The 13,116-nt window shown below is 42.0% G+C and overlaps 2 long non-coding RNA genes across 2 annotated transcripts; both read left to right on the top strand.

Moving 5' to 3' along the window:
• The first annotated feature begins 3,767 nt into the window (after nt 1–3,767).
• Nucleotides 3,768–10,954, top strand: LOC144775398 (uncharacterized). Its single transcript, XR_013600551.1, has 4 exons — nt 3,768–3,841; nt 10,380–10,450; nt 10,570–10,626; nt 10,918–10,954. It is a non-coding gene; the product is annotated as an uncharacterized LOC144775398 (long non-coding RNA).
• On the top strand, nt 10,953–12,836 carry LOC144775409 (uncharacterized). Its single transcript, XR_013600552.1, has 2 exons — nt 10,953–11,324; nt 11,900–12,836. It is a non-coding gene; the product is annotated as an uncharacterized LOC144775409 (long non-coding RNA).
• Nucleotides 12,837–13,116: the final 280 nt, after the last annotated feature.

Genomic DNA, 13,116 nt, shown 5'->3' with positions numbered 1-13,116 from the left:
AACTCAGGCAACAATGGAAGAAACAATCCTAGCGATGAGATACAGAGAAAGAATAACTAAAGTACTCGGCTTAGCTCGGCTAAGAGATCTGAATACCATATGGTTTCTCTCATTCAGACCAATCTGGCAAGATTGCATCCTACCTGTTCTACTTTGCCTGCTATGCGGAGAAGAATGCGTGTTGGACGTCTGTCTCACACTACCATCAGCAGTACCTATGGATATCGATACTTTGCTTGGTTCGGTAACGGCTCATGCAACGTGTTGTCCCCAGCGGCTACCTTTTCTGATGACGGCATTCGTTGAGACCTCACCATTACGATTAGGTGACGGTGAGGTACGAGATGAAAGCGGCACACAGGTACAACCTTCTGTGACCATTGCTGATCTAGACACCGGTGACGGCAATGCATCTCACATATGCACTATTTCTACTTTTTCAGACCTGGTCCAACTTTCACCTACTGTTCTTTGCCAGCCTATCCGAGTTAATGTTCTCTCCTAGCAACGAGAATCATTTTTGAATAACTTTTGAAAACATGAGCACACAGCGTTCCCTGAACTCTGAATTCGGCCTTCAGTTTTGATAAACAGAACTCCTGAAAAACTATTGGAACTATTTGTTGCCCCGAAAGCAAAATTCTTTTCCCGTTTCCAAAATATTTACCCTTTTTTGGCACATGATACTCTGCTTAAAGTAGAACTATTCTTAGAGAACAAGATTTCTATTTTTAAAACTCTAGAGACAATGTTTTGCTTTGGCCTCTAGCACATGTACAGTGTTGTATAAATATGTGATGAAATGGTCTTGACCTTCTCTTCTGTATCAAGAGCCATTTCATAAATGTAATTTTCATGATTCATTCAGTCATCATTCCAATATACAATATATGCATAATCTGAATGATATCATTGCTTGAAAAGCGTACTGTATACTACTCATTATTCGTGTACATACCATTTCAAATGCATTTTATGTATTTTGGGGTGGGCTGGAAAACACAGGCATAGTTATATGTTTATAATTGCTTAGTATTTAGTAATGATCGACATTATACGTGGAGTGGGTGTTGTGAACGTATCTAGGACCCTATTTAAATATTCCCGATTTATGCCCTTATGTGGTTATAACAAATCATATCCTTATAAAGGCATAAGAATCATATCCATATTTAGTCATAGCCAATGCAGTCCAAATACGGCAAGGCTACTCCCATAGACTCCTAGAAAGCGCAACGTGTTCTTAAACAAACCAAGCCTCCAGCAGCCCGGAATTCCCCCTGCTTCTGTATTGATTTGTCCTAGAACTCCTGGAGTCTTAAAAAGAACTGCGAGTTCTTAGTGACGTCTTATGTCCAACCTTACGTCAAAGCCGGAACCTTCCAGGTATAAATATACCAACAGCTGCCCTAGCAAAACACACAGTGGTTTGGAGCAGATCAGCTATCTACTTGCCCGACGCCCTGCTGTGGCAAGTGCCGAAGGAAGCCGACCGTCCCATTGACGCACTGAGAGAGACGCTGTCTTTTCTCCTGCCGAGAAATCCAGCTCCAGTGTTTCTAATCACCCTTGCAGGTTGCTGGGAGATCAAGTCCTGAGAACGAGATACAAGACCTCCTTCATTCTATAAACAAGGTATGGAGCTGATTAGACCCTTAGAGAATTCTTGATTCAGATTCTTGGCAAAAACTATCTTAACTTAAACTGCAGCTCAATTACTCCTTCCCACGTACTAGGCAGATGTTAGGTACACCGGGGTAGGCGTATCTTAGAAGTACCAGTTGAGTACGTTTAGTCAATGATTTTATATATGTATATATTTTATCCATTTTAATCACGGTATGGCTTAGAAACTGTACCATGCTTTTACAGTATTATTTCATAATACTCCTTTTACTGTACGCACTTTACTTCATGATAAGTATTGCAATTGTGGCAACTCACTTCTCTTGCATGAGAAAGAAGACTGTTCAATAAATAACCACTTTTTTTGAAAACGCCCGTCTCTCTATTTCTCTGCGCTTCTGGTGAAACTAAGCATGCACGATTGACTGAGTAAAATAGTTATCTATTGTTTCCACGACTCTGGAGATATACTCCTTATTCCGGAGGGAGCAAAGTTGTCATGTTTTTGCAGTTGTCAGAAACTAATCCCTTCTTGTCTATTCAGGGAAGTTAACACATTGTTTACTCGAGAACGTTTCTAGTGACCTCTGAGCTAGCTGGCATTCACAATTAAGTCTAACATATTCAATAGAGACCTAGTTGACCTCAGTCCTACGTCTAAACTATCGTTTATGTTATTCCAATCCGCAGAGCCTATTGGGAATATAGGAACTACACTACAACTTCGCATGTAGTATATGTGTTGGGCTGTAATTGCAATATCATTTACGTGGGTAGTACAGTGCGTCCTCTAAAAGCCCACATTCAATAACACCGAAGAGCTATACTTAACAAAGATAGCCGGTATCCAGTTAGTGTACACTACAACGACACACACCAAGATGATTTGTCTTTCTGGTTTCACGGAATCGACCACGTACCACAAGACAGCAGGGGTGGTGACCGTGAGTTAGCAGTTAGACAGAGGGAAGCTAAATTGATATGTCGTTTACAGGCAACCCAGAAGGGGCACAATACTGATAGGGAGCTCCATTACTTCCTGGGTTAGTTGGTAGATCCTGTAATTTGCCCTTATGAACTAGATGGAACTGTGCGTAATTTTTGATGACATATATATTCAGTGGGTTGGACCCAATTTGGATACTTATCTGGGTCTTTTCGAATATCATGTTATCCATATTTATGTCACACTGTATGTCGCGTTATCCCCAGGGGGCCACCTTGTCTACGATTGATATTCGTAAACACAAAGCAAATTGTGATATGTTTTCTAAATATCATGACGTCATATTGTCAAAACAGACTCACAGTATTGTCCTCTTATATTTTTTCAATTATTTTGCCTTTTCTTATTTGTATACTTTTCTTCACCCTTTATATCATGTTCTTGTGCTCCATTTGTGAGGAATATGTTCTATTCAAGGGAGTAATGAGGCAGCACGAATGATTACGATGACTGCCCCTTTCTTAATTAGCAGCTGACTTACACCATTCGGCATCTTATGATAGGCGGTAAATTATGACAACACTAAGATGGTCGCTCCATCGCTAACTAGCATCCCATTTATACTATCTGGCAACACATGATAGGTGATATATTATGGATATCACATTTACATCTTACATTCTATATAATGTTTGTACTCGGTTTGTGCCCCGTTGTACAAACAGTATCTCTCTTTTTGCAATTGAGTCAGGAGCTCCTGCCACTGTTCCAATATGGCAGCCGTACTTTCTTTGGTATATTTACATGGGGTGATGAGTTCACTATGACTCTTTTCACCACTTATATTGATACTATTGCAAAAAACATTTGGCTTATACTTTTTTCGGCACGAATTACCTTGATATTACATCGGGCGTATATTTGTCGTACCATATATATCAACTTGTTGGTATTTTATATTAACGGTGTACTAATTGTGGCTGTGGTACAAATGGTACCTAGATAATGACCAACAAGCCTTTTACCCTGTTTCGCGTGTGTTTGAACCACACTTATTGTCACATCTTATGAGCTCTGGACTCTGTCTTAATATGGCGGGCACGCTTTCGCTGACGTTTGCTAAATTTTGGTGGAAGGGATGCCGCTTTACCACGTGTGACGTCCCGACCGTGAACGTAGCTAACTGCTTGCTCTTTAAAAATGGCGCATAACGTTAGGTGCCGTTCGTGCTGGCATGTGGAGGAACGAGACCCTTGCGCTTTACCACAGGTACGTGAAAGGAGACCTGATTGTTGTATCTTAACCCTGTTCTCCCCTGTGCCCAGGTTATCTCTCTGACGCGAGAGCACCCATTGTCACCCCTCCTCTTCCCATTGGTTCCCCAACGTTCCACCTCTCCCTCCATCCCTAGGAACTGGCAACTGTCACAGGAGCTTATTCTTCCTGACCACGCAGCGACCTGGTGTGGGGCTGTATTCGGAATAAACTTATTCACTGATTTACCATCTGCTTCCTGATTATACCTTCAACAAGTGGCGACGAGGTAAACCACAGCCCCTCACCACGGATTTGATTGACTTCATTCAAAGGAATTGAGCATTTATACTGAAAAATGCCCTCCTACCTGAATTCCGTGTTATGCTCGACATAACACCCTTAGCGTGATGTGAGTGTCCTTGGAGTTTCTCTGCGGCGACTCCTGAGTTCAAGGCGCCTGCCTGCTGCATTTTCCTGAGGGTCGGCTGTTTCCCGGCGTGAAGATTCGAGGTGCCTGTCTGCTGCATTTTCCTGAGGGTCAGCTGTCCCCCGGCGTGTGTTTCATGGCCTCCGTCGGTAACCCCTTTGGATGATGACCCATCTGTGAGCATTGCCCTGGCATCGTTTGAAGAGGTGCCGAGTGGGTGAATTCGCGCTGCTGCTCCGAGGGTTGTGGCCGTGTCACGGTGAAGGTGAGAGCCTGTGCATACGGTGCTGCGCCTGTGTTTGATTCCCGGGGGAGGCGTCGGATGACTTCCAGTGCGCGCAGTGACATTCCCCTTCACGTTTGTTTGGATTCTTCCTCTCAAGCGCGCAGTGACAGTTCCTGTCAGCTGTTTTCGCGCCACATAATTCACTCAGCTTCGTTCTCCTGCGCATGCTCCTGCACGTTCCACGTCACTGGAACGCAGCGTCTGGCGCCATCTTGTGGTGAAACCTTCGGAATTTGAATAACTTCTTTTCTAAACCAGGCACATTCACGGTGATGTGCACACCCACGAAATTGTATGTTTCTCACGCAAACATGTTCTGAAGGGATAATTACAATAAAACTACATTGCTAAAAAAACAAAAATCAGTACTTTCAACAAAATAATTCATTCAGTGACACTAAACTGATGCCCCCCGGCCTGTGAAATATCCTTGTTATAATTGTTGCTTATATTTGGGCACTTAGACGATCATTCTTGGTTCAATGCATCTCAAGTTCACTACTTAACCCTTTGAAGGCAAGTGTCAATTTTCACCTGGAACAACTGATACTTGGGATTTCGCTTGTGCTTGATAACCAGAGACTTGTTTGTCTTCATCCTTAAGCTCATTAGCAATGTGTGCCCTTAGTTCATTGAATCTTGCGCAACCCCAAGCTTTCCTACCTCTTAAAGGTGCTCCTTGTATGCCATGGAAGGAGTGGAAAGAGTATTTCACTAATTATATAGAAACTGTTGAAGATGATGATTTCACTGCTGAAAAGAAAAAGAAAGTGCTTTTGTACTGCTTAGGTCCTGGGGGTGTCAAGACTTACAATAACATAGAGAAAAAAGTAAGAGAAGGTGGTGATGTTTATCTACATGCATTAGATGACTTGGATGCCCATTTTTCACCTATTGTATGTGTTGCTGTTGACCGGTACAAATTTTCAAGAAGAAAACAGGGCAAAGATGAGAGCATTGATGATTATGTTGCGGCCTTGAACAACTTGGCTTTAACCTGTAGATTTAGTCAATTGCAAGAAGAATTTGTTCGTGATCAAATCATCATGCATGCGAGTAACCCTAACATCCAAGACAAACTATGGGTCAATGGGGAATCTTCCTTAAAAGAAGTTGTTGCTCTAGTTAAAAAAGCTGAACTTACAGGCAGATGTGCCAAAGCAGTTTTAAATGAGCCAATTGTCGTTAAAGCTATTCATTCTTCAAACGCTAACAAACTAAGACAAAAAGCCAACAATAAAGAAGTTGCGCATGAGTATCATAAGAAAAGTGAACCTTACAAATCTAGGCACAAAAATAAGAAAAGTCACAGCAGTAAATACAAAAATCCACCTGAACTCAAATGCTATCGATGTGGTTCTCCCAGCCATTTAGCAGATTCCACAAAGTGTCCTGCTAGATATCAGAAATGCTCATCATGTGGTTTGACTGGTCACATCGCCAAGGCCTGCAATAGGGCATCCTTTCAACAAAGCAGACATGTCAGACACATTCAGGATGAGAGTGACTCGTCAGAAGAAAATTCAGAGTACTCGGATTCAGATAGCATCAACTACGTGTTCTCCATTGAGTATGATGTATTGGAGCTCACTCCCACTAAAAAAAAGAAACCTATGTGCGATGTGAAATTGGGAGGGGTAGCTGTGAACTTAATGGCTGATTCCGGCTCCCCTTTCACGATCATCAATGAGAATGTATGGAAACAATTGCTCACTGATAAAATTGGAACATCGCTAGAGAAGTCAAACATCATTGCTAGAAGTTACACTGGCAACAACATTGAATTTCTAGGAACACGTGAATTAGAATTCGAGTTCAAAAACAGGAAAGCTTGTTGTAAACTCTTCATTGCAAAAAAAGGACCTTCTGTACTTGGCTGGAGTGATCAAGCCGATCTGGGAATAATCCTCAACCCAAACAGTGCTGACCCTGTTTTGTCAGTTGATGAGTCATGCAAGAATACCATTCATGGAGATTTTCCTGAAGTGTTCTCTGGAAAAGTGGGTCTTCTTAACAGTTTTGAACATAAAATTGAACTTAAAGACTCTGCTGTTCCATGTATTCACAAGGTGAGACACTTACCTATGTCGGTAAGGTCTGATGTTCAAATGGAATTGAATAGACTGGTCAAAGAAGGAATAATCGAGGAGGTTGAATCCGCGGAGTGGGTTTCTCCCTTGGTTGTGGTCAAACGTCCCAATGGGAAAGTTAGATTGTGCATTGACCTTAGGGATCTTAACAAAAACATTATTGTTGACCAGTATCCCCTACCACGTATTTGTGAAATGTTTAATGCCACCAATGATATGTGTATTTTCTCCATAATAGATTTAAAATCCGCGTATCACCAGATACCCCTACACGTGGACAGCAAGAAATACACCACATTCATCACCCCTTTTGGTTGTTACCGTTTCACTAGGGTACCGTTTGGGTTAGCCTCTGCCGCAGCGCTTTTCCAAAGGGTCATGACTTCCATCTTGGAGGGTGTTGCAGGCATCAGGTTCTTCCAGGACGATATTCTGGTCATGGGCGGCAATCAACTGGAACATGACACACGCTTAAAGCAAGTTTTCAACAAACTTAAAATGCATGGTCTTACTGTCGAACTAGATAAATGTAAAATATCTCAGGACAAAGTGGTTTATTTGGGGCACACTATCAGCCACGAGGGTATCAAACCTAAACAAGGCCTAGTAGATGCAATTCTTAATGCTCCCTGCCCATCCAGTAAAGAGAACATTAGAGCTTTTCTCGGATTAACGGAGTATTACTCCAAATTCATAAGGAATTTTTCAGAAAAAATGTACACTCTAAGACAATTACTGAAAAATAAAACAAAATTTGAATGGTCACCAGAATGTCAGAACACCTTTGAAACGATCAAAAAAGAAATAGGTGAAGCACCTTTCCTCAAGGGATTTGATCCCAAAGCCGAAATCTATGTCACAACTGACGCTAGCAACAAAGGATTGGGTGCGGTGTTAGCACAGAAGGATAATTCAAACCAAGAATGGGTCGTGGCTTTCGCCTCCAGATCACTCACCCCTGCCGAGGAGAAGTACTCTGTAATAGAACGTGAGATGCTTGCCTGTTCATGGGCGCTCAACCACTTCAGAGCATACATATGGGGATACAACATACATCTTCGCACGGACCACAAGCCATTGATCAAAATCTTATCGGCTTCTGGTTTTCAAAATGCCTCACCACGACTGAGTAAAATGTCAATAAAATTATTGGACTACAACTACATAGCAGAATATTGGCCAGGTATCAAGAACAAAGTCGCTGATTTTCTCAGCAGATTACCCCTGCCACATAATGAGAATTTGAATGCTCCTGAGGATGATGAAAGAGTGGCTCTACTCTTCAACACAAATTTTGAAGGAATCTCTACTGGAGAATGGGAGAATCACATGTCTCAGGATTCAACGCTAAAAGACGTATGTAAATATGTCAACACCTCTTGGCCAGAGAAACGCCATCTTCAAGACAACATTAAGGTGTATTGGGAAATAAGGAATGAAATCAGCTTTGAAAATGGTGTGTTATACAGAGTCGGAAAGGCCATCGCCCCCATCACTCTCAGAGACAAAATCCTGAAACTTTGCCACATGGGTCACCTTGGCATCACTAAAACAAAGCAAAGAGTCAGGACCTATTATTGGTGGCCCGGTATTGACAAACAAATTGAAATCCTCATAAGGAACTGTGTCGAATGCAGTGATTCTGATAAAGCTCTCAAGACGTCCAAAGTGTCCCTTTCTCCACTTCACCCTCCCCAAATGGCCTGGGAAAAATTAGGCCTGGACATTGCTGGACCGATTGAAGGACATGATGGAGGGATCAAGTACATCATAGTGGTCATTGACCACTTCTCCAAATGGCCGGAAATAGAAATCGTTTCTGAAACAGACAGTTCAACAATCATATCCTTCCTGGATAAATTGTTCCTAAGTGAAGGTCTACCCAAATTTATTCTCACAGACAATGGTCCACAATTTTGCTCAATGATGTTCAAATCATTCCTCGAAAGGAACTGTATCACCCACCACACTACTTCATTGTACCACCCAGAAGGTAATGGTCTTATAGAACGCTTCAACCGTGTCCTGAAGGGACATATACAATTGTCAAGGAATGCCAACCTTAACTGGGAAGAAGAAGTGTTCAAACTCATCTGGGCTTTCAGAATCTCTCCTTGTGCCAGCACCCGCAATGCACCTTTCGTGCTCATGAGAAGCAGACAGCCCCTGAGCATTGACCTAGGATGGATGCCTGTTTCAAAGCAACTTGAATGGTCGCCAGATGTCATCAGGAACAACATAATCAAGGCGCAAAAATACTACAAAGAATGGTATGACTCAAAACATAGTGCTAAAGAACACTCATTCAAAGTTGGAGACCAGGTGAAAGTTCGTTTAGAAAAAAAAGTAAGGAAAGGAGAAAGCAGATTCACCTCTCCTCTTCGCATCAATGAACGTTATAACAACGCCGCTAGACTCAGCGATGGGAAAGTGTGGCACATGAGTAGATTGGCAAAATGCCATCTAGAAGGCAAAGCTCCAAGTCAAATGCAACCTAATGTGCATAGCAAAGATTTGTGGGTTGATTATGATATGTCTAGTTCTGAACATGGTTGCATGCCCAGCAATGAGACTTCACATGTTCTCCCACCTGTCTCTGACTTTGCTGATTGTCACTCATCAGACCGGTCTGTTGATGTCAGTCTTCACACTCCGATACCAACGCGGGGTTGTCATGGCGACTCACATTCTGACTCTGAAGTCATGTCTGACAGTCATAGCTTCAGCGGTAGGTCTGGCAGAACCAGTAATGATCCTCACTCTGACACCGATTGTGTTTCTGATCCTCACCGTGTCATGGGGAGGTTTGGTCGAACCATTCGTAAGCCCAAACGTTATGAAGACTTTGTATATGAATAATGTTCACTGCTCTTCCGGCATGAATGTATGTTTCACCGCCGAGGGTTTAATCCTTTAAAACTCTCAAGAGAGGAAGATGTGTTGTATCTTAACCCTGTTCTCCCCTGTGCCCAGGTTATCTCTCTGACGCGAGAGCACCCATTGTCACCCCTCCCCTTCCCATTGGTTCCCCAACGTTCCACCTCTCCCTCCATCCCTAGGAACTGCCAACTGTCACAGGAGCTTATTCTTCCTGACCACGCAGCGACCTGGTGTGGGGCTGTATTCGGAATAAACTTATTCACTGATTTACCATCTGCTTCCTGATTATACCTTCAACACTGATCTCAATTGGGTGGGGTAACCTTTGCCCTTGTGGCACCGCTTCCTTATTGATTATTTATTAATTCACCCCGAAAGGTGCTGGGTATCCGGCTCACCCTTATAGCGGGTGAATTCCTGACAAAACAATTGTCGGCTTCACACTACGAGGAGTGCTATCTAGATCATCGGTTGTCACTTCCTTGGGTATTGGAGCTAGTTTTTAGGTATGCCCCATGCCTAAAAATGTGTCTGTCTGTTTTTGTTGCATTTGTTATAAATGCAACCCTTCTCATTAATTTTGATTATCATTTAACATACTGATTCAGGGTGGGGGGGTCGTTCTTTGTTGCCCTCCTTCCTGCTTATATAACTTAATTCGTTCCAATATTTTGAACCATATCATAATGGAGGTGGGAATTTACGGTACGCTTATTGCCCAAGACCCCTGTACTGTTACTTGTGGTGCATGAGGGGGACGCTTTCTGTCTTAACTGTATTACTTTTTTGACATTAAGGATGACACTACTTTCTTAGTCCTAGGCAGTATCGTCATGTTGACTAATATATTGATTCCCTATGTTGTAGATACAACTTGCATTGAGACATGGTATCTAATTATTCAATTGCCCTGAATCTAATATGGAGCAGTTATAGAGGTGAGATTAGACCTAATTTGGGTGTCTAACGTTCAAATTATCTGGTTCTCGATGTATCTAGACGTTATTTAGGAGGTATGGCACATGGCCGAGTCTATCCCATTTCTTACAGAAAACAGTTTGAATTTGGAACTGGACTATTACTTGGGGGACTGAATACTGGTGGTTATTACCAGGTACGTTTTTTTGTGAAACTGGGGTTTTGACTATCTGATTGGAAATGGGGTGGGAGTCATTGGGGGCGTTTGAAATTCTAGGTATCTCTCTTATTACAGGTATTTGCCTTATATACCTGCTTATTTGGCTGCTCTACATGATATTGCAGTAACCTTGTCTCCCCTTTTCTCCTTATCTCCTCTATATGAATCAAAATGGGGTGTACTAACTATACCATGGGGACGGATCCTGTGAATCAATGAAATTGCCGCTGACTTCAAAACCACGTTTTTGTTTTCTGAGCAATACAGGAGGTTCCTCGATACGAGAAGACACTGGTCACCGATCACCGATCTATCTATAGGATCTTTCTTTCTGGATAATTTCCTGAGCACCAGCCTTAGGATTAGATTGAGGTACATATATACTCTTGGATCTTAATCTGATCCTCATCCACTAGGGCTTCCCTGTTATTTTTAGCCTTCGGCTTTACACATTGTAATATGACTTAAGACCTTTCATTGCAATTGTAGTATAACGGTGTTCAGTTTCTTGAATATTCTGTGGGTGTGTGAGTTTTATGTAACATCATCTTTGGACACATTTTCTCTGATATTAGAAACCTGAATATCCAGGACTGTACAAACTTGCCGATGTACTCACAATAAGGATCTTGGCTTACAGAACACAGATTATTATATCTATGGTCTTACATATGGTGAGCGAATATTAGATGACTGTTTTAAGCTTTCGCTCTTTGCTCTGGAAAAGCTAAACTTAAATCTACTAAGATTTATTATATATCACAATCTGTTTCTTCTTTCTCGGATCACCTTTTCTCCCCTATTCATTCCTTCTTTTTCTTCTTTTTCCTCTTTTTCTCTTCTTTCCTTCTTTTCCTTTTTTTCCTTTTTTCCCTTCCTCTTTTTCTCTTTCCCTAACCCGCACTAGATTTATCCGTTTGGGAACAGCAACTATTAATGTATTGACATATTCTGTTTTTAACAGCTTATCGTATTTGTGTAAATCTAATGAGCATCCATGCCCATGGTAAATATTCATCTTTAAACATACATTTTCTCCCCTTTCTGTGCTGTTTTTTGTGTTTTTGGTTTAACTTTTAAATGTAACTCCATATGTATATGTTTTATACACGTGCATTTATCCTTGTTTGGGTCTATCTACATGTTATTTAAAAACAGAATGTGTAAATATGTGAAAAACAGTCTTTGTACTTTGTATTTATGTTTTATATTTGTATATTTATGTGTGTATATGTTACAATTTTTGCAGCCCTGATGAAGTTCCTGTAGCACTAGGGGAACGAAACGCGTTGGCTGTGCCTGTTTTTAAGAAAGTGAAAGAATGCAAATAAAGCGAAGACATTTCAAAATATTCTTCTACGTAATTGACTTCATTGGAGTGCACCTTCCATTTTCCAAGTACATTTTGTTATCCACACATCCCCTGGCAGCGGATGTCGGGAGTGGTTGCACCAACTGATATTTGAAACAGACGGAACCAATGTGCTTGACCTTGGTCTGCTGCTGTGAGCTTTTGGTATCTTTCATACACACACTACACCTCATGAGCACTCATTAGTACTCAGAGTAGTACTACTCCAGGCTCACACTGTTAACAACTCCCAGACAGAATGCCTGATGTCTTTTTCATCATAGTCCCAAACAATTGCCAATGACTGAGGCTTTGGATGTCATTGAACCCGTTACCTTTGTGTTTCAGGTTAATGTCCTATGATTGATGGGTATACCCTGAAATAGGTACCATGATCACTGTGCCACAGGACTCAAGCTACACCTCACTAATTCTCTGTTAAGGCTCACCAAAGCCGCACCAACTCTGGGATTGCCTATGTTTCCATCTAGAGAGGACCTGGCCTGGTAGTTTGAGCTGACTTGCTTCTATTTGAGCAGAACCAACATTTGGGAATAGTTACTGATTCCTGTATAAGTTGCAACAGTGGGAAATACATTATAGACTGGAATGTGGTCCCTAGAAATTTGCCAGTGGCTGAAACCTTTGTCAGCTTTCCAGCTATCATATTCGTTGTTCAGTGTGATGTCCATGGTGCAACAGGTATGCCAGAAGTGAGCCTTGTGCTCATTGCATTGTAGGTTTCAACTGTAGGGGCCACTCGTACTGCAAAGCGGTGAGGCGGGAGGAGAGGGAACACAATAAAAAGAAGTATAAATAAAGAAAATGAAACGTACCTGCCCTGACGTCTTCTACCTTGCTCCAGATCCTTGCATCCTTGTCAGGAGTCTGTTGCACAGTGTGCAGTCTCCCAGCTCCCAATCTTAGCGCTGCACACATGCTGGTAATGCTATTTCCAGTATGTGAGTAGCACTGGGATTGGTCTGAGCCCCTCAGTTTGGCACTCAGAAAAATGTCTGGGTTCTTGGTTTTCCAGGATAGAAGGAACCCAGCCTACCAGTGCAGGCTGAATTGTTCCTATTTGAGTAGAACCAAGTCTAATTTGTATATTGATG

Source organism: Lissotriton helveticus, chromosome 1_1, assembly GCF_964261635.1.
Source record: "Lissotriton helveticus chromosome 1_1, aLisHel1.1, whole genome shotgun sequence".
Taxonomy (NCBI): Eukaryota; Metazoa; Chordata; class Amphibia; order Caudata; family Salamandridae; genus Lissotriton; species Lissotriton helveticus.
This window is presented reverse-complemented; position numbering and strand designations above follow the sequence as displayed.